This window comes from Ipomoea triloba, chromosome 11 (assembly GCF_003576645.1).
Source record: "Ipomoea triloba cultivar NCNSP0323 chromosome 11, ASM357664v1".
In the NCBI taxonomy this organism is placed as follows: Eukaryota; Viridiplantae; Streptophyta; class Magnoliopsida; order Solanales; family Convolvulaceae; genus Ipomoea; species Ipomoea triloba.
The window spans coordinates 22,933,480-22,960,704 of record NC_044926.1 but is presented as its reverse complement, the minus strand read 5'-3'; the positions used below and the strand labels follow the sequence as shown (position 1 = coordinate 22,960,704).

The window sequence follows — 27,225 nt, the reverse complement described above, 5'->3', positions numbered from 1 at the left end:
GAGACCTGTATGAGCCATCACACTTATCGCGAAGGTCACAGGTTCGAGACCTGTATCAGCCATCACACTTATTATTGACTTTGAACTGGTACTATTTTTTGGTTTGTTATTATATTTGAAGTCTCTTATAACAAAACACAATTAAATTTAGGGTTCGTTTTGAAAGGCTAAATTGAATTTTGGAAGTCCTTTTTTTTCTTTTGATTTTCCAGTGTTTGGTTATGTAAATAAAATTTAGTTGAAAAGAGAAAATTCATTCTAGTCAATGGAAAAAAGACTTAGTTTTGCAAAAAATGACTTCCCAATTTTTTTGTCGAAAGACATTTTTCAGTTTCACCACACCACCACCACAACGACAGCACACTACCAATGCACACAAAGCTATGTAAATTGTCCAATCGTGTATAGGTGCACCATTAGGCAATATTGAATGCACATTTGATATAATTTACATTATATATTCGGTGTTATATGCTTTTTTGATCGTAGTGCCAGTTTCAATTTCACAATTCTATAGGCTAGATCTGATGCTCCAATGGGTTGAACTTCTTACATTTCTAAATTTACCAATATAACGAAACAATTTTAAAATTCTACCTTTATTTAATTTTTTTCAATTGGCTTATTAGCTCAGTTGGTCAGAGCGTCGTGCTAATAACGCGAAGGTCACAGGTTCGAGACCTGTATGAGCCATCACACTTATTATTGACTTTGAACTTGTACTGTTTTTTGGTACGTTATTATATTTGAAGTCTCTTATAATAAAAACACAATTAAATTTAGGGTTCGTTTTGAAAGGCGAAATTGAATTTTGGAAGTCCTTTTTTTTTCTTTTGATTTTCTAATGTTTGGTTCTCTAAATAAAATTTAGTTGAAAAGAGAAAATTCATTCTAGTCAATGGAAAAAAGACTCAGTTTTTCAAAAAATGACTTCCCAATTTTTTTGTCGAAAGACATTTTTCAGTTTCACTACAACGACAACACACTACCAATGCACACAAAGCTATGTAAATTGTCCAATCGTGTATAGGTGCACCATTAGGCAATATTGAATGCACATTTGATATAATTTACATTATATATTCGGCGTTATATGCTTTTTTTATCGTAGTGCCAGTTTGAATTTCACAATTCTATAGGCTAGATCTCATGCTCCAATGGGTTGAACTTCCTATATTTCAAAATTTACCAATATAAAGAAGCAATTTTAAAACTCTACCTTCATTTAATTATTTCTAATTGGCTTATTAGCTCAATTGGTTAGAGCGTCGTGCTAATAATGCGAAGGTCACAGGTTCGAGACCTGTATGAGCCATCACACTTATTATTGACTTTGAACTTGTACTATTTTTTGGTACGTTATTATATTTGAAGTCTCTTATATTCAAAACACAATTAAATTTAGGGTTCGTTTTGAAAGCCGAAATTGAATTTTGGAAGTCCTTTTTTTTCTTTTGATTTTCCAGTGTTTGGTTATGTAAATAAAATTTAGTTGAAAAGAGAAAATTCATTCTAGTCAATGGAAAAAAGACTCAGTTTTGCAAAAAATGACTTCCCAATTTTTTTGTCGAAAGACATTTTTCAGTTTTACCACAACGACAACACACTACCAATGCACACAAAGCTATGTAAATTGTCCAATCGTGTATAGGTGCACTATTAGGCAATATTGAATGCACATTTGATATAATTTACATTATATATTCGGCGTTATATGCTTTTTTTATCGTAGTGCCAGTTTCAATTTCACAATTCTATAGGCTAGATCTCATGCTCCAATGGTTGAACTTCCTATATTTCAAAATTTACCAATATAAAGAAACAATTTTAAAATTCTACCTTTATTTAATTTTTTTCAATTGGCTTATTAGCTCAGTTGGTTAGAGCGTCGTTCTAATAACGCGAAGGTCACAGGTTCGAGACTTGTATGAGCCATCACACTTATTATTGACTTTGAACTTGTATTATTTTTTGGTACGTTATTATATTTGAAGTCTCTTATATTCAAAACACAATTAAATTTAGGGTTCGTTTTGAAAGCCGAAATTGAATTTTGGAAGTCCTTTTTTTTCTTTTGATTTTCCAGTGTTTGGTTATGTAAATAAAATTTAGTTGAAAAGAGAAAATTCATTCTAGTCAATGGAAAAAAGACTCAGTTTTGCAAAAAATGACTTCCCAATTTTTTTGTCGAAAGACATTTTTCAGTTTCACCACACCACCACCACAACGACAGAACACTACCTATGCACACAAAGCTATGTAAATTGTCCAATCGTGTATAGGTGCACCATTAGGCAATATTGAATGCACATTTGATATAATTTACATTATATATTCGGCATTATATGCTTTTTTTATCGTAGTGCCAGTTTCAATTTCACAATTCTATAGGCTAGATCTCATGCTCCAATGGGTTGAACTTCCTATATTTCCAAATTTACCAATATAAAGAAGCAATTTTAAAATTCTACCTTTATTTAATTTATTTCAATTGGCTTATTAGTTTAGTTGGTTAGAGTGTCGTGCTAATATCGCGAAGGTCATAGGTTTGAGACCTGTATGAGCTATCACACATTCACATTTATTATTGACTTTGAACTTGTACTATTTTTTGGTACGTTATTATATATGAAGTCTCTTATTTTCAAAACACAATTAAATTTAGGGTTCGTTTTGAAAGCCGAAATTCAATTTTGGAAGTCTTTTTTTTTTTTCCAGTGTTTGGTTATGTAAATAAAATTTAGTTGAAAAGAGAAAATTCATTCTAGTCAATGGAAAAAAGACTCAGCTTTGCAAAAATTGACTTCCCAATTTTTTTGTCGAAAGACATTTTTCTGTTTCACCACACCACCACCACAACGACAGCACAGTACCAATGCACACAAAGCTATGTAAATTGTCTAATCGTGTACAGGTGCACCATTAGGCAATATTGAATGCCCATTTGATATAATTTACATTATATATTCGGCGTTATATGCGTTTTTGATCGTAGTGCCAGTTTCAATTTCACAATTCTATAGGCTAGATCTCATGCTCCAATGGGTTGAACTTCCTATATTTCCAAATTTACCAATATAAAGAAGCAATTTTAAAATTCTACCTTTATTTAATCTTTTTCAATTGGCTTATTAGCTCAGTTGGTTAGAGCGTCGTGCTAATAACGCGAAGGTCACAGGTTACAGGTTCGAGACCTGTATGAGCCATCACACTTATTATTGACTATTTTTTGGTACGTTATTATATTTGAAGTCTCTTATATTCAAAACACAATTAAATTTAGGGTTCGTTTTGAAAGGCTAAATTGAATTTTGGAAGTCCTTTTTTTTCTTTTGATTTTCCAGTGTTTGGTTATGTAAACAATATTTAGTTGAAAAGAGAAAATTCATTCTAGTCAATGGAAAAAAGACTCAGTTTTGCAAAAAATGACTTCACAATTTTTTTGTCGAAAGACATTTTTCAGTTTCACCACACCACCACCACAACGACAGCACACTACCAATGCACACAAAGCTATGTAAATTGTCCAATCGTGTATAGGTGCACCATTAGGCAATATTGAATGCACGTTTGATATAATTTACATTATATATTCGGCGTTAGATGCTTTTTTTATCGTAGTGCCAGTTTCAAGTTCACAATTCTATAGGCTAGATCTCATGCTCCAATGGGTTGAACTTCCTATATTTCCAAATTTACCAATATAAAGAAGCAATTTTAAAATTCTACCTTTATTTAATTTATTGCAATTGGCTTATTAGTTTAGTTGGTTAGAGTGTCATGCTAATATCGCGAAGGTCATAGGTTTGAGACCTGTATGAGCTATCACACATTCACATTTATTATTGACTTTGAACTTGTACTATTTTTTGGTACGTTATTATATTTGAAGTCTCTTATTTTCAAAACACAATTAAATTTAGGGTTCGTTTTGAAAGCCGAAATTCAATTTTGGAAGTCTTTTTTTTTTTCCAGTGTTTGGTTATGTAATTAAAATTTAGTTGAAAAGAGAAAATTCATTCTAGTTAATGGAAAAAAGACTCAGTTTTGCAAAAAATGACTTCCCAATTTTTTTGTCGAAAGACATTTTTCAGTTTCACCACACCACCACCACAACGACAGCACAGTACCAATGCACACAAAGCTATGTAAATTGTCTAATCGTGTACAGGTGCACCATTAGGCAATATTGAATGCACATTTGATATAATTTACATTATATATTCGGCGTTATATGCTTTTTTGATCGTAGTGCCAGTTTCAATTTCACAATTCTATAGGCTAGATCTCATGCTCCAATGGGTTGAATTTCCCATATTTCAAAATTTACCAATATAAAGAAGCAATTTTAAAATTCTACCTTTATTTAATCTTTTTCAATTGGCTTATTAGCTCAGTTGGTTAGAGCGTCGTGCTAATAACGCGAAGGTCCCAGGTTACAAGTTTGAGACCTGTATGAGCCATCACACTTATCGCGAAGGTCACAGGTTCGAGACCTGTATGAGCCATCACACTTATTATTGACTTTGAACTGGTACTATTTTTTGGTTTGTTATTATATTTGAAGTCTCTTATAACAAAACACAATTAAATTTAGGGTTCGTTTTGAAAGGCTAAATTGAATTTTGGAAGTCCTTTTTTTTCTTTTGATTTTCCAGTGTTTGGTTATGTAAATAAAATTTAGTTGAAAAGAGAAAATTCATTCTAGTCAATGGAAAAAAGACTCAGTTTTGCAAAAAATGACTTCCCAATTTTTTTGTCGAAAGACATTTTTCAGTTTCACCACACCACCACCACAACGACAGCACACTACCAATGCACACAAAGCTATGTAAATTGTCCAATCGTGTATAGGTGCACCATTAGGCAATATTGAATGCACATTTGATATAATTTACATTATATATTCGGCGTTATATGCTTTTTTGATCGTAGTGCCAGTTTCAATTTCACAATTCTATAGGCTAGATCTCATGCTCCAATGGGTTGAACTTCATATATTTCCAAATTTACCAATATAAAGAAGCAATTTTAAAATTCTACCTTCATTTAATTTTTTTCAATTGGCTTATTAGCTCAGTTGGTTAGAGCGTCGTGCTAATAACGCAAAGTTCACAGGTTCGAGACCTGTATGAGCCATCACACTTATTATTGACTATTTTTTGGTACGTTATTATATTTGAAGTCTCTTATAATAAAAACCCAATTAAATTTAGGGTTCGTTTTGAAAGACTAAATTGAATTTTGGAAGTCCTTTTTTTTCTTTTGATTTTCCAGTGTTTGGTTATGTAAATAAAATTTAGTTGAAAAGAGAAAATTCATTCTAGTCAATGGAAAAAAGACTCAGTTTTGCAAAAAATGACTTCCCAATTTTTTTGTCGAAAGACATTTTTCAGTTTCACCACACCACCACCACAACGACAGCACACTACCAATGCACACAAAGCTATGTAAATTGTCCAATCGTGAATAGGTGCACCATTAGGCAATATTGAATGCATATTTGATATAATTTACATTATATATTCGGCGTTATATGCTTGTTTTATCGTAGTGCCAGTTTCAATTTCACAATTCTATAGGCTAGATCTCATGCTCCAATGGGTTGAACTTACTATATTTAAAAATTTACCAATATAAAGAAGCAATTTTAAAATTCTACCTTGATTTAATTTTTTTCAATTGGCTTATTAGCTCAGTTGGTTAGAGCGTCGTGCTAATAACGCGAAGGTCACAGGTTCGAGACCTGTATGAGCCATCACACTTATTATTGACTTTGAACTTGTATTATTTTTTGGTACGTTATTATATTTGAAGTCTCTTATATTCAAAACACAATTAAATTTAGGGTTCGTTTTGAAAGCCGAAATTGAATTTTGGAAGTCCTTTTTTTTCTTTTGATTTTCCAGTGTTTGGTTATGTAAATAAAATTTAGTTGAAAAGAGAAAATTCATTCTAGTCAATGGAAAAAAGACTCAGTTTTGCAAAAAATGACTTCCCAATTTTTTTGTCGAAAGACATTTTTCAGTTTCACCACACCACCACCACAACGACAGCACACTACCAATGCACACAAAGCTATGTAAATTGTCCAATCGTGTATAGGTGCACCATTAGGCAATATTGAATGCACATTTGATATAATTTACATTATATATTCGGCGTTATATGCTTTTTTGATCGTAGTGCCAGTTTCAATTTCACAATTCTATAGGCTAGATCTCATGCTCCAATGGGTTGAACTTCCTATATTTCCAAATTTACCAATATAAAGAAGCAATTTTAAAATTCTACCTTGATTTAATTATTTTCAATTGGCTTATTAGCTCAGTTGGTTAGAGCGTCGTGCTAATAACGCGAAGGTCACAGGTTCGAGACCTGTATGAGCCATCACACTTATTATTGACTTTGAACTTGTATTATTTTTTGGTACGTTATTATATTTGAAGTCTCTTATATTCAAAACACAATTAAATTTAGGGTTCGTTTTGAAAGCCGAAATTGAATTTTGGAAGTCCTTTTTTTTCTTTTGATTTTCCAGTGTTTGGTTATGTAAATAAAATTTAGTTGAAAAGAGAAAATTCATTCTAGTCAATGGAAAAAAGACTCAGTTTTGCAAAAAATGACTTCCCAATTTTTTTGTCGAAAGACATTTTTCAGTTTCACCACACCACCACCACAACGACAGCACACTACCAATGCACACAAAGCTATGTAAATTGTCCAATCGTGTATAGGTGCACCATTAGGCAATATTGAATGCACATTTGATATAATTTACATTATATATTCGGCGTTATATGCTTTTTTGATCGTAGTGCCAGTTTCAATTTCACAATTCTATAGGCTAGATCTCATGCTCCAATGGGTTGAACTTCATATATTTCCAAATTTACCAATATAAAGAAACAATTTTAAAATTCTACTTTTATTTAATTTTTTTCAATTGGCTTATTAGCTCAGTTGGTCAGAGCGTCGTGCTAATAATGCGAAGGTCACAGGTTCGAGACCTCTATGAGCCATCACACTTATTATTGACTTTGAACTTGTACTATTTTTTGGTACGTTATTATATTTGAAGTCTCTTATAATAAAAACCCAATTAAATTTAGGGTTCGTTTTGAAAGGCGAAATTGAATTTTGGAAGTCCTTTTTTTTTTTTTGATTTTCCAGTGTTTGGTTATGTAAATAAAATTTAGTTGAAAAGAGAAAATTCATTCTAGTCAATGGAAAAAAGACTCAGTTTTGCAAAAAATGACTTCCCAATTTTTTTGTCGAAAGACATTTTTCAGTTTCACCACACCACCACCACAACGACAGCACACTACCAATGCACACAAAGCTATGTAAATTGTCCAATCGTGTACAGGTGCACCATTAGGCAATATTGAATGCACATTTGATATAATTTACATTATATATTCGGCGTTATATGCTTTTTTGATCGTAGTGCCAGTTTCAATTTCACAATTCTATAGGCTAGATCTCATGCTCCAATGGGTTGAACTTACTATATTTAAAAATTTACCAATATAAAGAAGCAATTTTAAAATTCTACCATTATTAAATTGTATGAAATTGGTTTATTAGCTCAGTTAGTTAGAGCGTCGTGCTAATAACGCGAAGGTCACAAGTTCGAGACCTGTATGAGCCATCACACTTATTATTGACTTTGAACTTGTATTATTTTTTGGTACGTTATTATATTTGAAGTCTCTTATATTCAAAACACAATTAAATTTAGGGTTCGTTTTGAAAGCCGAAATTGAATTTTGGAAGTCCTTTTTTTTCTTTTGATTTTCCAGTGTTTGGTTATGTAAATAAAATTTAGTTGAAAAGAGAAAATTCATTCTAGTCAATGGAAAAAAGACTCAGTTTTGCAAAAAATGACTTCCCAATTTTTTTGTCGAAAGACATTTTTCAGTTTCACCACACCACCACCACAACGACAGCACACTACCAATGCACACAAAGCTATGTAAATTGTCCAATCGTGTACAGGTGCACCATTAGGCAATATTGAATGCACATTTGATATAATTTACATTATATATTCGGCGTTATATGCTTTTTTTATCGTAGTGCCAGTTTCAATTTCACAATTCTATAGGCTAGATCTCATGCTCCAATGGGTTGAACTTCCTATATTTCAAAATTTACCAATATAAAGAAGCAATTTTAAAATTCTACCTTCATTTAATTTTTTTCAATTGGCTTATTAGCTCAGTTGGTTAGAGCGTCGTGCTAATAACGCGAAGGTCACAGGTTCGAGACCTGTATGAGCCATCACACTTATTATTGACTTTGAACTTGTACTATTTTTTGGTACGTTATTATATTTGAAGTCTCTTATAATAAAAACCCAATTAAATTTAGGGTTCGTTTTGAAAGGCGAAATTTAATTTTGGAAGTCCTTTTTTTTTCTTTTGATTTTCCAGTGATTGGTTATGCAAATAAAATTTAGTTGAAAAGAGAAAATTCATTCTAGTCAATGGAAGAAAGACTTAGTTTTGCAAAAAATGACTTCCCAATTTTTTTGTCGAAAGACATTTTTCAGTTTCACCACACCACCACCACAACGACAGCACACTACCAATGCACACAAAGCTATGTAAATTGTCCAATCGTGTATAGGTGCACCATTAGGCAATATTGAATGTACATTTGATATAATTTACGTTATATATTCGGCGTTATATGCTTTTTTTATCGTAGTGCCAGTTTCAATTTCACAATTCTATAGGCTAGATCTCATGCTCCAATGGGTTGAACTTACTATATTTAAAAATTTACCAATATAAAGAAGCAATTTTAAAATTCTACCTTTATTAAATTTTTTTAAATTGGCTTATTAGCTCAGTTGGTTAGAGCGTCGTGCTAATAACGCGAAGGTCACAGGGTCGAGACCTGTATGAACCATCATACTTATTATTGACTTTGAACTTCTATTATTTTTTGGTACGTTGTTATATTTGAAGTCTCTTATATTCAAAACACAATTAAATTTAGGGTTCGTTTTGAAAGCCGAAATTAAATTTTGGAAGTCCTTTTTTTTCTTTTGATTTTCCAGTGTTTGGTTATGTAAATAAAATTTTGTTGAAAAGAGAAAATTCATTCTAGTCAATGGAAGAAAGACTTAGTTTTGCAAAAAATGACTTCCCAATTTTTTTGTCGAAAGACATTTTTCAGTTTCACCACACCACCACCACAACGACAGCACACTACCAATGCACACAAAGCTATGTAAATTGTCCAATCGTGTATAGGTGCACCATTAGGCAATATTGAATGCACATTTGATATAATTTACATTATATATTCGGCGTTATATGCTTTTTTTATCGTAGTGCCAGTTTCAATTTCACAATTCTATAGGCTAGATCTCATGCTCCAATGGGTTGAACTTCCTATATTTCAAAATTTACCAATATAAAGAAGCAATTTTAAAATTCTACCTTTATTTAATTTTTTTAAATTGGCTTATTAGCTCAGTTGGTTAGAGCGTCGTGCTAATAACGCGAAGGTCACAGGTTCGAGACCTGTATGAGCCATCACACTTATTATTGACTTTGAACTTGTACTATTTTTTGGTACGTTATTATATTTGAAGTCTCTTATATTCAAAACACAATTAAATTTAGGGTTCGTTTTGAAAGGCGAAATTGAATTTTGGAAGTCCTTTTTTTTCTTTTGATTTTCCAGTGTTTGGTTATGTAAATAAAATTTAGTTGAAAAGAGAAAATTCATTCTAGTCAATGGAAAAAAGACTCAGTTTTGCAAAAAATGACTTCCCAATTTTTTTGTCGAAAGACATTTTTCAGTTTCACCACACCACCACCACAACGACAGCACATTACCAATGCACACAAAGCTATGTAAATTGTCCAATCGTGTACAGGTGCACCATTAGGCAATATTGAATGCNGGCAATATTGAATGTACATTTGATATAATTTACATTATATATTCGGCGTTATATGCTTTTTTGATCATAGTGCCAGTTTCAATTTCACAATTCTATAGGCTAGATCTCATGCTGCCAGTTTCAATTTCACAATTCTATAGGCTAGATCTCATGCACCAATGGGTTGAACTTCCTATATTTCCAAATTTACCAATATAAAGAAGCAATTTTAAAATTCTACCTTGATTTAATTATTTTCAATTGGCTTATTAGATCAGTTGGTTAGAGCGTCGTGCTAATAACGCGAAGGTCACAGGTTCGAGACCTGTATGAGCCATCACACTTATTATTGACTTTGAATTGGTACTATTTTTTGGTTCGTTATTATATTTGAAGTCTCTTATAATAAAAACACAATTAAATTTAGGGTTCGTTTTGAAAGGCGAAATTGAATTTTGGAAGTCCTTTTTTTTCTTTTGATTTTCCAGTGTTTGGTTATGCAAATAAAATTTAGTTGAAAAGAGAAAATTCATTCTAGTCAATGGAAAAAAGACTCAGTTTTGCAAAAAATGACTTCCCAATTTTTTTGTCGAAAGACATTTTTCAGTTTCACCACACCACCACCACAACGACAGCACACTACCAATGCACACAAAGCTATGTAAATTGTCCAATCGTGTATAGGTGCACCATTAGGCAATATTGAATGCACATTTGATATAATTTACATTATATATTCGGCGTTATATGCTTTTTTTATCGTAGTGCCAGTTTCAATTTCACAATTCTATAGGCTAGATCTCATGCTCCAATGGGTTGAACTTCCTATATTTCCAAATTTACCAATATAAAGAAGCAATTTTAAAATTCTACCTTGATTTAATTGTTTTCAATTGGCTTATTAGCTTAGTTGGTTAGAGCGTCGTGCTAATAACGCGAAGGTCACAGGTTCGAGACCTGTATGAGCCATCACACTTATTATTGACTTTGAACTTGTACTATTTTTTGGTACGTTATTATATTTGAAGTCTCTTATATTCAAAACACAATTAAATTTAGGGTTCGTTTTGAAAGCCGAAATTGAATTTTGGAAGTCCTTTTTTTTCTTTTGATTTTCCAGTGTTTGGTTATGTAAATAAAATTTAGTTGAAAAGAGAAAATTCATTCTAGTCAATGGAAAAAAGACTCAGTTTTGCAAAAAATGACTTCCCAATTTTTTTGTCGAAAGACATTTTTCAGTTTCACCACACCACCACCACAACGACAGCACACTACCAATGCACACAAAGCTATGTAAATTGTCCAATCGTGTATAGGTGCACCATTAGGCAATATTGAATGCACATTTGATATAATTTACATTATATATTCGGCGTTATATGCTTTTTTTATCGTAGTGCCAGTTTCAATTTCACAATTCTATAGGCTAGATCTCATGCTCCAATGGGTTGAACTTACTATATTTCAAAATTTACCAATATAAAGAAGCAATTTTAAAATTCTACCTTCATTTAATTTTTTTCAATTGGCTTATTAGCTCAGTTGGTTAGAGCGTCGTGCTAATAACACGAAGGTCACAGGTTCGAGACCTATATGAACCATCACACTTATTATTGACTTTGAACTTGTATTATTTTTTGGTACGTTATTATATTTGAAGTCTCTTATATTCAAAACACAATTAAATTTAGGGTTCGTTTTGAAAGCCGAAATTGAATTTTGGAAGTCCTTTTTTTTCTTTTGATTTTCCAGTGTTTGGTTATGTAAATAAAATTTAGTTGAAAAGAGAAAATTCATTCTAGTCAATGGAAAAAAGACTCAGTTTTGCAAAAAATGACTTCCCAATTTTTTTGTCGAAAGACATTTTTCAGTTTCACCACACCACCACCACAACGACAGCACACTACCAATGCACACAAAGCTATGTAAATTGTCCAATCGTGTATAGGTGCACCATTAGGCAATATTGAATGCACATTTGATATAATTTACATTATATATTCGGCGTTATATGCTTTTTTTATCGTAGTGCCAGTTTCAATTTCACAATTCTATAGGCTAGATCTCATGCTCCAATGGGTTGAACTTCCTATATTTCAAAATTTACCAATATAAAGAAGCAATTTTAAAATTCTACCTTTATTTAATTTTTTTAAATTGGCTTATTAGCTCAGTTGGTTAGAGCGTCGTGCTAATAACGCGAAGGTCACAGGTTCGAGACCTATATGAACCATCACACTTATTATTGACTTTGAACTTGTATTATTTTTTGGTACGTTATTATATTTGAAGTCTCTTATATTCAAAACACAATTAAATTTAGGGGTCGTTTTGAAAGCCGAAATTGAATTTTAGAAGTCCTTTTTTTTCTTTTGATTTTCCAGTGTTTGGTTATGTAAATAAAATTTAGTTGAAAAGAGAAAATTCATTCTAGTCAATGGAAAAAAGACTCAGTTTTGCAAAAAATGACTTCCCAATTTTTTTGTCGAAAGACATTTTTCAGTTTCACCACACCACCACCACAACGACAGCACACTACCAATGCACACAAAGCTATGTAAATTGTCCAATCGTGTATAGGTGCACCATTAGGCAATATTGAATGCACATTTGATATAATTTACATTATATATTCGGCGTTATATGCTTTTTTGATCATAGTGCCAGTTTCAATTTCACAATTCTATAGGCTAGATCTCATGCTCCAATGGGTTGAACTTCCTATATTTCCAAATTTACCAATATAAAGAAGCAATTTTAAAATTCTACCTTGATTTAATTATTTTCAATTGGCTTATTAGCTTAGTTGGTTAGAGCGTCGTGCTAATAACGCGAAGGTCACAGGTTCGAGACCTGTATGAGCCATCACACTTATTATTGACTTTGAATTGGTACTATTTTTTGGTTCGTTATTATATTTGAAGTCTCTTATAATAAAAACACAATTAAATTTAGGGTTCGTTTTGAAAGGCGAAATTGAATTTTGGAAGTCCTTTTTTTTCTTTTGATTTTCCAGTGTTTGGTTATGTAAATAAAATTTAGTTGAAAAGAGAAAATTAATTCTAGTCAATGGAAAAAAGACTCAGTTTTGCAAAAAATGACTTCCCAATTTTTTTGTCGAAAGACATTTTTCAGTTTCACCACACCACCACCACAACGACAGCACACTACCAATGCACACAAAGCTATGTAAATTGTCCAATCGTGTATAGGTGCACCATTAGGCAATATTGAATGCACATTTGATATAATTTACATTATATATTCGGCGTTATATGCTTTTTTGATCATAGTGCCAGTTTCAATTTCACAATTCTATAGGCTAGATCTCATGCTCCAATGGGTTGAACTTCCTATATTTCCAAATTTACCAATATAAAGAAGCAATTTTAAAATTCTACCTTGATTTAATTATTTTCAATTGGCTTATTAGCTTAGTTGGTTAGAGCGTTGTGCTAATAACGCGAAGGTCACAGGTTTGAGACCTGTATGAGCCATCACACTTATTATTGACTTTGAATTGGTACTATGTTTTGGTTCGTTATTATATTTGAAGTCTCTTATAATAAAAACACAATTAAATTTAGGGTTTGTTTTGAAAGGCGAAATTGAATTTTGGAAGTCCTTTTTTTTCTTTTGATTTTCCAGTGTTTGGTTATGTAAATAAAATTTAGTTGAAAAGAGAAAATTCATTCTAGTCAATGGAAAAAAGACTCAGTTTTGCAAAAAATGACTTCCCAATTTTTTTGTCGAAAGACATTTTTCAGTTTCACCACACCACCACCACAACGACAGCACACTACCAATGCACACAAAGCTATGTAAATTGTCCAATCGTGTATAGGTGCACCATTAGGCAATATTGAATGCACATTTGATATAATTTACATTATATATTCGGCGTTATATGCTTTTTTTATCGTAGTGCCAGTTTCAATTTCACAATTCTATAGGCTAGATCTCATGCTCCAATGGGTTGAACTTCCTATATTTCCAAATTTACCAATATAAAGAAGCAATTTTAAAATTCTACCTTGATTTAATTATTTTCAATTGGCTTATTAGCTCAGTTGGTTAGAGCGTCGTGCTAATAACGCGAAGGTCACAGGTTCGAGACCTGTATGAGCCATCACACTTATTATTGACTTTGAACTTGTACTATTTTTTGGTACGTTATTATATTTGAAGTCTCTTATATTCAAAACACAATTAAATTTAGGGTTCGTTTTGAAAGCCGAAATTGAATTTTGGAAGTCCTTTTTTTTCTTTTGATTTTCCAGTGTTTGGTTATGTAAATAAAATTTAGTTGAAAAGAGAAAATTCATTCTAGTCAATGGAAAAAAGACTCAGTTTTGCAAAAAATGACTTCCCAATTTTTTTGTCGAAAGACATTTTTCAGTTTCACCACACCACCACCACAACGACAGCACACTACCAATGCACACAAAGCTATGTAAATTGTCCAATCGTGTATAGATGCACCATTAGGCAATATTGAATGCACATTTGATATAATTTACATTATATATTCGGCGTTATATGCTTTTTTTATCGTAGTGCCAGTTTCAATTTCACAATTCTATAGGCTAGATCTCATGCTCCAATGGGTTGAACTTCCTATATTTCCAAATTTACCAATATAAAGAAGCAATTTTAAAATTCTACCTTGATTTAATTATTTTCAATTGGCTTATTAGCTCAGTTGGTTAGAGCATCGTGCTAATAACGCGAAGGTCACAGGTTTGAGACCTGTATGAGCCATCACACTTATTATTGACTTTGAACTTGTATTATTTTTTGGTACGTTATTATATTTGAAGTCTCTTATATTCAAAACACAATTAAATTTAGGGTTCGTTTTGAAAGCCGAAATTGAATTTTGGAAGTCCTTTTTTTTCTTTTGATTTTCCAGTGTTTGGTTATGTAAATAAAATTTAGTTGAAAAGAGAAAATTCATTCTAGTCAATGGAAAAAAGACTCAGTTTTGCAAAAAATGACTTCCCAATTTTTTTGTCGAAAGACATTTTTCAGTTTCACCACACCACCACCACAACGACAGCACACTACTAATGCACACAAAGCTATGTAAATTGTCCAATCGTGTATAGGTGCACCATTAGGCAATATTGAATGCACATTTGATATAATTTACATTATACATTCGGCGTTATATGCTTTTTTTATCGTAGTGCCAGTTTCAATTTCACAATTCTATAGGCTAGATCTCATGCTCCAATGGGTTGAACTTACTATATTTAAAAATTTACCAATATAAAGAAGCAATTTTAAAATTCTACCTTTATTAAATTTTTTTAAATTGGCTTATTAGCTCAGTTGGTTAGAGCATCGTGCTAATAACGCGAAGGTCACAGGTTTGAGACCTGTATGAGCCATCACACTTATTATTGACTTTGAACTTGTATTATTTTTTGGTACGTTATTATATTTGAAGTCTCTTATATTCAAAACACAATTAAATTTAGGGTTCGTTTTGAAAGCCGAAATTGAATTTTAGAAGTCCTTTTTTTTCTTTTGATTTTCCAGTGTTTGGTTATGTAAATAAAATTTAGTTGAAAAGAGAAAATTCATTCTAGTCAATGGAAAAGAGACTCAGTTTTGCAAAAAATGACTTCCCAATTTTTTTTGTCGAAAGACATTTTTCAGTTTCACCACACCACCACCACAACGACAGCACACTACCAATGCACACAAAGCTATGTAAATTGTCCAATCGTGTACAGGTGCACCATTAGGCAATATTGAATGCACATTTGATATAATTTACATTATATATTCGGCGTTATATGCTTTTTTGATCGTAGTGCCAGTTTCAATTTCACAATTCTATAGGCTAGATCTCATGCTCCAATGGGTTGAACTTCCTATATTTCCAAATTTACCAATATAAAGAAGCAATTTTAAAATTCTACCTTGATTTAATTATTTTCAATTGGCTTATTAGCTCAGTTGGTTAGAGCGTCGTGCTAATAACGCGAAGGTCACAGGTTCGAGACCTGTATGAGCCATCACACTTATTATTGACTTTGAATTGGTACTATTTTTTGGTTCGTTATTATATTTGAAGTCTCTTATAATAAAAACACAATTAAATTTAGAGTTTGTTTTGAAAGGCGAAATTGAATTTTGGAAGTCCTTTTTTATTCTTTTGATTTTCCAGTGTTTGGTTATGTAAATAAAATTTAGTTGAAAAGAGAAAAATTCATTCTAGTGAATGGAAAAAAGACTCAGTTTTGCAAAAAATGACTTCCCAATTTTTTTGTCGAAAGACATTTTTCAGTTTCACCACACCACCACCACAACGACAGCACACTACCAATGCACACAAAGCTATGTAAATTGTCCAATCGTGTATAGGTGCACCATTAGGCAATATTGAATGCACATTTGATATAATTTACATTATATATTCGGCGTTATATGCTTTTTTTATCGTAGTGCCAGTTTCAATTTCACAATTCTATAGGCTAGATCTCATGCTCCAATGGGTTGAACTTCCTATATTTCTAAATTTACCAATATAAAGAAGCAATTTTTAAATTCTACCTTGATTTAATTATTTTCAATTGGCTTATTAGCTCAGTTGGTTAGAGCGTCGTGCTAATAACGCGAAGGTCACAGGTTCGAGACCTGTATGAGCCATCACACTTATTATTGACTTTGAACTTGTACTATTTTTTGGTACGTTATTATATTTGAAGTCTCTTATATTCAAAACACAATTAAATTTAGGGTTCGTTTTGAAAGCCGAAATTGAATTTTGGAAGTCCTTTTCTTTCTTTTGATTTTCCAGTGTTTGGTTATGTAAATAAAATTTAGTTGAAAAGAGAAAATTCATTCTAGTCAATGGAAAAAAGACTCAGTTTTGCAAAAAATGACTTCCCAATTTTTTTGTCGAAAGACATTTTTCAGTTTCACCACACCACCACCACAACGACAGCACACTACCAATGCACACAAAGCTATGTAAATTGTCCAATCGTGTACAGCTGCACCATTAGGCAATATTGAATGCACATTTGATATAATTTACATTATATATTCGGCGTTATATGCTTTTTTGATCGTAGTGCCAGTTTCAATTTCACAATTCTATAGGCTAGATCTCATGCTCCAATGGGTTGAACTTACAATATTTAAAAATTTACCAATATAAAGAAGCAATTTTAAAATTCTACCTTTATTAAAATTTTTTAAATTGGCTTATTAGCTTAGTTGGTTAGAGCGTCGTGCTAATAATGCGAAGGTCACAGGTTCGAGACCTGTATGAACCATCATACTTATTATTGACTTTGAACTTGTATTATTTTTTGGTACGTTATTATATTTGAAGTCTCTTATATTCAAAACACAATTAAATTTAGGGTTCGTTTTGAAAGCCGAAATTGAATTTTGGAAGTCCTTTTTTTTCTTTTGATTTTCCAGTGTTTGGTTATGTAAATAAAATTTAGTTGAAAAGAGAAAATTCATTCTAGTCAATGGAAAAAAGACTCAGTTTTGCAAAAAATGACTTCCCAATTTTTTTGTCGAAAGACATTTTTCAGTTTCACCACACCACCACCACAACGACAGCACACTACCAATGCACACAAAGCTATGTAAATTGTCCAATCGTGTACAGGTGCACCATTAGGCAATATTGAATGCACATTTGATATAATTTACATTATATATTCGGCGTTATATGCTTTTTTGATCGTAGTGCCAGTTTCAATTTCACAATTCTATAGGCTAGATCTCATGCTCCAATGGGTTGAACTTCCTATATTTCCAAATTTACCAATATAAAGAAGCAATTTTAAAATTCTACCTTGATTTAATTATTTTCAATTGGCTTATTAGCTCAGTTGGTTAGAGCGTCGTGCTAATAACGCGAAGGTCACAGGTTCGAGACCTGTATGAGCCATCACACATTCACACTTATTATTGACTTTGAACTTGTATTATTTTTTGGTACGTTATTATATTTGAAGTCTCTTATATTCAAAACACAATTAAATTTAGGGTTCGTTTTGAAAGCCGAAATTGAATTTTGGAAGTCCTTTTTTTTCTTTTGATTTTCCAGTGTTTGGTTATGTAAATAAAATTTAGTTGAAAAGAGAAAATTCATTCTAGTCAATGGAAAAAAGACTCAGTTTTGCAAAAAATGACTTCCCAATTTTTTTGTCGAAAGACATTTTTCAGTTTCACCACACCACCACCACAACGACAGCACACTACCAATGCACACAAAGCTATGTAAATTGTCCAATCGTGTATAGGTGCACCATTAGGCAATATTGAATGCACATTTGATATAATTTACATTATATATTCGGCGTTATATGCTTTTTTTATCGTAGTGCCAGTTTCAATTTCACAATTCTATAGGCTAGATCTCATGCTCCAATGGGTTGAACTTCCTATATTTCCAAATTTACCAATATAAAGAAGCAATTTTAAAATTCTACCTTGATTTAATTTTTTTCAATTGGCTTATTAGCTCAGTTGGTTAGAGCGTCGTGCTAATAACGCGAAGGTCACAGGTTCGAGACCTGTATGAGCCATCACACTTATTATTGACTTTGAACTTGTATTATTTTTTGGTACGTTATTATATTTGAAGTCTCTTATATTCAAAACACAATTAAATTTAGGGTTCGTTTTGAAAGCCGAAATTGAATTTTGGAAGTCCTTTTTTTTCTTTTGATTTTCCAGTGTTTGGTTATGTAAATAAAATTTAGTTGAAAAGAGAAAATTCATTCTAGTCAATGGAAAAAAGACTCAGTTTTGCAAAAAATGACTTCCCAATTTTTTTGTCGAAAGACATTTTTCAGTTTCACCACACCACCACCACAACGACAGCACACTACCAATGCACACAAAGCTATGTAAATTGTCCAATCGTGTATAGGTGCACCATTAGGCAATATTGAATGCACATTTGATATAATTTACATTATATATTCGGCGTTATATGCTTTTTTTATCGTAGTGCCAGTTTCAATTTCACAATTCTATAGGCTAGATCTCATGCTCCAATGGGTTGAACTTCCTATATTTCAAAATTTACCAATATAAAGAAGCAATTTTAAAATTCTACCTTGATTTAATTTTTTTCAATTGGCTTATTAGCTCAGTTGGTTAGAGCGTCGTGCTAATAACGCGAAGGTCACAGGTTCGAGACCTATATGAACCATCACACTTATTATTGACTTTGAACTTGTATTATTTTTTGGTACGTTATTATATTTGAAGTCTCTTATATTCAAAACACAATTAAATTTAGGGTTCGTTTTGAAAGCCGAAATTGAATTTTGGAAGTCCTTTTTTTTCTTTTGATTTTCCAGTGTTTGGTTATGTAAATAAAATTTAGTTGAAAAGAGAAAATTCATTCTAGTCAATGGAAAAAAGACTCAGTTTTGCAAAAAATGACTTCCCAATTTTTTTGTCGAAAGACATTTTTCAGTTTCACCACACCACCACCACAACGACAGCACACTACCAATGCACACAAAGCTATGTAAATTGTCCAATCGTGTATAGGTGCACCATTAGGCAATATTGAATGCACATTTGATATAATTTACATTATATATTCGGCGTTATATGCTTTTTTTATCGTAGTGCCAGTTTCAATTTCACAATTCTATAGGCTAGATCTCATGCTCCAATGGGTTGAACTTCCTATATTTCAAAATTTACCAATATAAAGAAGCAATTTTAAAATTCTACCTTGATTTAATTTTTTTCAATTGGCTTATTAGCTCAGTTGGTTAGAGCGTCGTGCTAATAACGCGAAGGTCACAGGTTCGAGACCTATATGAACCATCACACTTATTATTGACTTTGAACTTGTATTATTTTTTGGTACGTTATTATATTTGAAGTCTCTTATATTCAAAACACAATTAAATTTAGGGTTCGTTTTGAAAGCCGAAATTGAATTTTGGAAGTCCTTTTTTTTCTTTTGATTTTCCAGTGTTTGGTTATGTAAATAAAATTTAGTTGAAAAGAGAAAATTCATTCTAGTCAATGGAAAAAAGACTCAGTTTTGCAAAAAATGACTTCCCAATTTTTTTGTCGAAAGACATTTTTCAGTTTCACCACACCACCACCACAACGACAGCACACTACCAATGCACACAAAGCTATGTAAATTGTCCAATCGTGTATAGGTGCACCATTAGGCAATATTGAATGCACATTTGATATAATTTACATTATATATTCGGCGTTATATGCTTTTTTTATCGTAGTGCCAGTTTCAATTTCACAATTCTATAGGCTAGATCTCATGCTCCAATGGGTTGAACTTCCTATATTTCCAAATTTACCAATATAAAGAAGCAATTTTAAAATTCTACCTTGATTTAATTTTTTTCAATTGGCTTATTAGCTCAGTTGGTTAGAGCGTCGTGCTAATAACGCGAAGGTCACAGGTTCGAGACCTATATGAACCATCACACTTATTATTGACTTTGAACTTGTATTATTTTTTGGTACGTTATTATATTTGAAGTCTCTTATATTCAAAACACAATTAAATTTAGGGTTCGTTTTGAAAGCCGAAATTGAATTTTGGAAGTCCTTTTTTTTCTTTTGATTTTCCAGTGTTTGGTTATGTAAATAAAATTTAGTTGAAAAGAGAAAATTCATTCTAGTCAATGGAAAAAAGACTCAGTTTTGCAAAAAATGACTTCCCAATTTTTTTGTCGAAAGACATTTTTCAGTTTCACCACACCACCACCACAACGACAGCACACTACCAATGCACACAAAGCTATGTAAATTGTCCAATCGTGTATAGGTGCACCATTAGGCAATATTGAATGCACATTTGATATAATTTACATTATATATTCGGCGTTATATGCTTTTTTTATCGTAGTGCCAGTTTCAATTTCACAATTCTATAGGCTAGATCTCATGCTCCAATGGGTTGAACTTCCTATATTTCAAAATTTACCAATATAAAGAAGCAATTTTAAAATTCTACCTTTATTAAAATTTTTTAAATTGGCTTATTAGCTCAGTTGGTTAGAGCGTCGTGCTAATAATGCGAAGGTCACAGGTTCGAGACCTATATGAACCATCACACTTATTATTGACTTTGAACTTGTATTATTTTTTGGTACGTTATTATATTTGAAGTCTCTTATATTCAAAACACAATTAAATTTAGGGTTCGTTTTGAAAGCCGAAATTGAATTTTGGAAGTCCTTTTTTTTCTTTTGATTTTCCAGTGTTTGGTTATGTAAATAAAATTTAGTTGAAAAGAGAAAATTCATTCTAGTCAATGGAAAAAAGACTCAGTTTTGCAAAAAATGACTTCCCAATTTTTTTGTCGAAAGACATTTTTCAGTTTCACCACACCACCACCACAACGACAGCACACTACCAATGCACACAAAGCTATGTAAATTGTCCAATCGTGTATAGGTGCACCATTAGGCAATATTGAATGCACATTTGATATAATTTACATTATATATTCGGCGTTATATGCTTTTTTTATCGTAGTGCCAGTTTCAATTTCACAATTCTATAGGCTAGATCTCATGCTCCAATGGGTTGAACTTCCTATATTTCCAAATTTACCAATATAAAGAAGCAATTTTAAAATTCTACCTTGATTTAATTATTTTCAATTGGCTTATTATATTTGAAGTCTCTTATAATAAAAACACAACTAAATTTAGGGTTTGTTTTGAAAGGCGAAATTGAATTTTGGAAGTCCTTTTTTTTCTTTTGATTTTCCAGTGTTTGGTTATGTAAATAAAATTTAGTTGAAAAGAGAAAATTCATTCTAGTCAATGGAAAAAAGACTCAGTTTTGCAAAAAATGACTTCCCAATTTTTTTGTCGAAAGACATTTTTCAGTTTCACCACACCACCACCACAACGACAGCACACGACCAATGCACACAAAGCTATGTAAATTGTCCAATCGTGTATAGGTGCACCATTAGGCAATATTGAATGCACATTTGATATAATTTACATTATATATTCGGCGTTATATGCTTTTTTTATCGTAGTGCCAGTTTCAATTTCACAATTCTATAGGCTAGATCTCATGCTCCAATGGGTTGAACTTACAATATTTAAAAATTTACCAATATAAAGAAGCAATTTTAAAATTCTACCTTTATTAAAATTTTTTAAATTGGCTTATTAGTTTAGTTGGTTAGAGCGTTGTGCAAATAATGCGAAGGTCACAGGTTCGAGACCTATATGAACCATCATACTTATTATTGACTTTGAACTTGTATTATTTTTTGGTACGTTATTATATTTGAAGTCTCTTATATTCAAAACACAATTAAATTTAGGGTTCGTTTTGAAAGGCGAAATTGAATTTTGGAAGTCCTTTTTTTTCTTTTGATTTTCCAGTGTTTGGTTATGTAAATAAAATTTAGTTGAAAAGAGAAAATTCATTCTAGTCAATGGAAAAAAGACTCAGTTTTGCAAAAAATGACTTCCCAATTTTTTTGTCGAAAGACATTTTTCAGTTTCACCACACCACCACCACAACGACAGCACACTACCAATGCACACAAAGCTATGTAAATTGTCCAATCGTGTACAGGTGCACCATTAGGCAATATTGAATGCACATTTGATATAATTTACATTATATATTCGGCGTTATATGCTTTTTTGATCGTAGTGCCAGTTTCAATTTCACAATTCTATAGGCTAGATCTCATGCTCCAATGGGTTGAACTTCATATATTTCCAAATTTACCAATATAAAGAAGCAATTTTAAAATTCTACCTTGATTTAATTATTTTCAATTGGCTTATTAGTTCAGTTGGTTAGAGCGTCGTGCTAATAACGCGAAGGTCACAGGTCCGAGACCTGTATGAGCCATCACACTTATTATTGACTTTGAATTGGTACTATTTTTTGGTTCGTTATTATATTTGATGTCTCTTATAATAAAAACACAATTAAATTTAGGGTTTGTTTTGAAAGGCGAAATTGAATTTTGGAAGTCCTTTTTTTTCTTTTGATTTTCCAGTGTTTGGTTATGTAAATAAAATTTAGTTGAAAAGAGAAAATTCATTCTAGTCAATGGAAAAAAGACTCAGTTTTGCAAAAAATGACTTCCCAATTTTTTTGTCGAAAGACATTTTTCAGTTTCACCACACCACCACCACAACGACAGCACACTACCAATGCACACAAAGCTATGTAAATTGTCCAATCGTGTATAGGTGCACCATTAGGCAATATTGAATGCACATTTGATATAATTTACATTATATATTCGGCGTTATATGCTTTTTTTATCGTAGTGCCAGTTTCAATTTCACAATTCTATAGGCTAGATCTCATGCTCCAATGGGTTGAACTTACAATATTTAAAAATTTACCAATATAAAGAAGCAATTTTAAAATTCTACCTTTATTAAATTTTTTTAAATTGGCTTATTAGCTCAGTTGGTTAGAGCGTCGTGCTAATAACGCGAAGGTCACAGGTTCGAGACCTATATGAACCATCATACTTATTATTGACTTTGAACTTGTATTATTTTTTGGTAAGTTATTATATTTGAAGTCTCTTATATTCAAAACACAATTAAATTTAGGGGTCGTTTTGAAAGCCGAAATTGAATTTTGGAAGTCCTTTTTTTTCTTTTGATTTTCCAGTGTTTGGTTATGTAAATAAAATTTAGTTGAAAAGAGAAAATTCATTCTAGTCAATGGAAAAAAGACTCAGTTTTGCAAAAAATGACTTCCCAATTTTTTTGTCGAAAGACATTTTTCAGTTTCACCACACCACCACCACAACGACAGCACACTACCAATGCACACAAAGCTATGTAAATTGTCCAATCGTGTATAGGTGCACCATTAGGCAATATTGAATGCACATTTGATATAATTTACATTATATATTCGGCGTTATATGCTTTTTTTATCGTAGTGCCAGTTTCAATTTCACAATTCTATAGGCTAGATCTCATGCTCCAATGGGTTGAACTTACTATATTTAAAAATTTACCAATATAAAGAAGCAATTTTAAAATTCTACCTTTATTAAAATTTTTTAAATTGGCTTATTAGCTTAGTTGGTTAGAGCGTCGTGCTAATAATGCGAAGGTCACAGGTTCGAGACCTATATGAACCATCATACTTATTATTGACTTTGAACTTGTATTATTTTTTGGTACGTTATTATATTTGAAGTCTCTTATATTCAAAACACAATTAAATTTAGGGTTCGTTTTGAAAGCCGAAATTGAATTTTGGAAGTCCTTTTTTTTCTTTTGATTTTCCAGTGTTTGGTTATGTAAATAAAATTTAGTTGAAAAGAGAAAATTCATTCTAGTCAATGGAAAAAAGACTCAGTTTTGCAAAAAATGACTTCCCAATTTTTTTGTCGAAAGACATTTTTCAGTTTCACCACACCACCACCACAACGACAGCACACTACCAATGCACACAAAGCTATGTAAATTGTCCAATCGTGTATAGGTGCACCATTAGGCAATATTGAATGCACATTTGATATAATTTACATTATATATTCGGCGTTATATGCTTTTTTTATCGTAGTGCCAGTTTCAATTTCACAATTCTATAGGCTAGATCTCATGCTCCAATGGGTTGAACTTACAATATTTAAAAATTTACCAATATAAAGAAGCAATTTTAAAATTCTACCTTTATTAAAATTTTTTAAATTGGCTTATTAGCTTAGTTGGTTAGAGCGTCGTGCTAATAATGCGAAGGTCACAGGTTCGAGACCTATATGAACCATCATACTTATTATTGACTTTGAACTTGTATTATTTTTTGGTACGTTATTATATTTGAAGTCTCTTATATTCAAAACACAATTAAATTTAGGGTTCGTTTTGAAAGCCGAAATTGAATTTTGGAAGTCCTTTTTTTTCTTTTGATTTTCCAGTGTTTGGTTATGTAAATAAAATTTAGTTGAAAAGAGAAAATTCATTCTAGTCAATGGAAAAAAGACTCAGTTTTGCAAAAAATGACTTCCCAATTTTTTTGTCGAAAGACATTTTTCAGTTTCACCACACCACCACCACAACGACAGCACACTACCAATGCACACAAAGCTATGTAAATTGTCCAATCGTGTATAGGTGCACCATTAGGCAATATTGAATGCACATTTGATATAATTTACATTATATATTCGGCGTTATATGCTTTTTTTATCGTAGTGCCAGTTTCAATTTCACAATTCTATAGGCTAGATCTCATGCTCCAATGGGTTGAACTTACAATATTTAAAAATTTACCAATATAAAGAAGCAATTTTAAAATTCTACCTTTATTAAAATTTTTTAAATTGGCTTATTAGCTTAGTTGGTTAGAGCGTCGTGCTAATAATGCGAAGGTCACAGGTTCGAGACCTATATGAACCATCATACTTATTATTGACTTTGAACTTGTATTATTTTTTGGTACGTTATTATATTTGAAGTCTCTTATATTCAAAACACAATTAAATTTAGGGTTCGTTTTGAAAGCCGAAATTGAATTTTGGAAGTCCTTTTTTTTCTTTTGATTTTCCAGTGTTTGGTTATGTAAATAAAATTTAGTTGAAAAGAGAAAATTCATTCTAGTCAATGGAAAAAAGACTCAGTTTTGCAAAAAATGACTTCCCAATTTTTTTGTCGAAAGACATTTTTCAGTTTCACCACACCACCACCACAACGACAGCACACTACCAATGCACACAAAGCTATGTAAATTGTCCAATCGTGTATAGGTGCACCATTAGGCAATATTGAATGCACATTTGATATAATTTACATTATATATTCGGCGTTATATGCTTTTTTTATCGTAGTGCCAGTTTCAATTTCACAATTCTATAGGCTAGATCTCATGCTCCAATGGGTTGAACTTACAATATTTAAAAATTTACCAATATAAAGAAGCAATTTTAAAATTCTACCTTTATTAAAATTTTTTAAATTGGCTTATTAGCTTAGTTGGTTAGAGCGTCGTGCTAATAATGCGAAGGTCACAGGTTCGAGACCTATATGAACCATCATACTTATTATTGACTTTGAACTTGTATTATTTTTTGGTACGTTATTATATTTGAAGTCTCTTATATTCAAAACACAATTAAATTTAGGGTTCGTTTTGAAAGCCGAAATTGAATTTTGGAAGTCCTTTTTTTTCTTTTGATTTTCCAGTGTTTGGTTATGTAAATAAAATTTAGTTGAAAAGAGAAAATTCATTCTAGTCAATGGAAAAAAGACTCAGTTTTGCAAAAAATGACTTCCCAATTTTTTTGTCGAAAGACATTTTTCAGTTTCACCACACCACCACCACAACGACAGCACACTACCAATGCACACAAAGCTATGTAAATTGTCCAATCGTGTATAGGTGCACCATTAGGCAATATTGAATGCACATTTGATATAATTTACATTATATATTCGGCGTTATATGCTTTTTTTATCGTAGTGCCAGTTTCAATTTCACAATTCTATAGGCTAGATCTCATGCTCCAATGGGTTGAACTTCCTATATTTCAAAATTTACCAATATAAAGAAGCAATTTTAAAATTCTGCCTTTATTTAATTTTTTTTAATTGGCTTATTAGCTCAGTTGGTTAGAGCGTCGTGCTAATAACGCGAAGGTCACAGGTTCGAGACCTGTATGAGCCATCACACTTATTATTGACTTTGAACTTGTACTATTTTTTGGTACGTTATTATATTTGAAGTCTCTTATAATAAAAACACAATTAAATTTAGGGTTCGTTTTGAAAGGCGAAATTGAATTTTGGAAGTCCTTTTTTTTCTTTTGATTTTCCAGTGTTTGGTTATGTAAATAAAATTTAGTTGAAAAGAGAAAATTCATTCTAGTCAATGGAAAAAAGACTCAGTTTTGCAAAAAATGACTTCCCAATTTTTTTGTCGAAAGACATTTTTCAGTTTCACCACACCACCACCACAACGACAGCACACTACCAATGCACACAAAGCTATGTAAATTGTCCAATCGTGTATAGGTGCACCATTAGGCAATATTGAATGCACATTTGATATAATTTACATTATATATTCGGCGTTATATGCTTTTTTTATCGTAGTGCCAGTTTCAATTTCACAATTCTATAGGCTAGATCTCATGCTCCAATGGGTTGAACTTACTATATTTAAAAATTTACCAATATAAAGAATCAATTTTAAAATTCTACCTTTATTAAATTTTTTTGAAATTGGCTTATTAGCTCAGTTGGTTAGAGCGTCGTGCTAATAACGCGAAGGTCACAGGTTCGAGACCTGTATGAGCCATCACACTTATTATTGACTTTGAA

General features: G+C 31.7%; 11 non-coding genes across 11 annotated transcripts; all 11 read left to right on the top strand.

Annotated features, from left to right (window-relative positions):
- The first annotated feature begins 5,684 nt into the window (after positions 1-5,684).
- On the top strand, positions 5,685-5,758 carry TRNAI-AAU. The gene has a single exon. It is a non-coding gene; the product is annotated as a tRNA-Ile (tRNA).
- A 558-nt stretch (positions 5,759-6,316) lies between these two features.
- TRNAI-AAU lies at positions 6,317-6,390 on the top strand. The gene has a single exon. It is a non-coding gene; the product is annotated as a tRNA-Ile (tRNA).
- A 1,822-nt stretch (positions 6,391-8,212) lies between these two features.
- On the top strand, positions 8,213-8,286 carry TRNAI-AAU. Its single transcript has one exon. It is a non-coding gene; the product is annotated as a tRNA-Ile (tRNA).
- A 1,191-nt stretch (positions 8,287-9,477) lies between these two features.
- Positions 9,478-9,551, top strand: TRNAI-AAU. Its single transcript has one exon. It is a non-coding gene; the product is annotated as a tRNA-Ile (tRNA).
- A 4,408-nt stretch (positions 9,552-13,959) lies between these two features.
- On the top strand, positions 13,960-14,033 carry TRNAI-AAU. Its single transcript has one exon. It is a non-coding gene; the product is annotated as a tRNA-Ile (tRNA).
- A 1,823-nt stretch (positions 14,034-15,856) lies between these two features.
- TRNAI-AAU lies at positions 15,857-15,930 on the top strand. Its single transcript has one exon. It is a non-coding gene; the product is annotated as a tRNA-Ile (tRNA).
- A 560-nt stretch (positions 15,931-16,490) lies between these two features.
- On the top strand, positions 16,491-16,564 carry TRNAI-AAU. Its single transcript has one exon. It is a non-coding gene; the product is annotated as a tRNA-Ile (tRNA).
- A 1,190-nt stretch (positions 16,565-17,754) lies between these two features.
- Positions 17,755-17,828, top strand: TRNAI-AAU. Its single transcript has one exon. It is a non-coding gene; the product is annotated as a tRNA-Ile (tRNA).
- A 566-nt stretch (positions 17,829-18,394) lies between these two features.
- On the top strand, positions 18,395-18,468 carry TRNAI-AAU. The gene has a single exon. It is a non-coding gene; the product is annotated as a tRNA-Ile (tRNA).
- An 8,027-nt stretch (positions 18,469-26,495) lies between these two features.
- TRNAI-AAU lies at positions 26,496-26,569 on the top strand. Its single transcript has one exon. It is a non-coding gene; the product is annotated as a tRNA-Ile (tRNA).
- A 559-nt stretch (positions 26,570-27,128) lies between these two features.
- On the top strand, positions 27,129-27,202 carry TRNAI-AAU. The gene has a single exon. It is a non-coding gene; the product is annotated as a tRNA-Ile (tRNA).
- Positions 27,203-27,225: the final 23 nt, after the last annotated feature.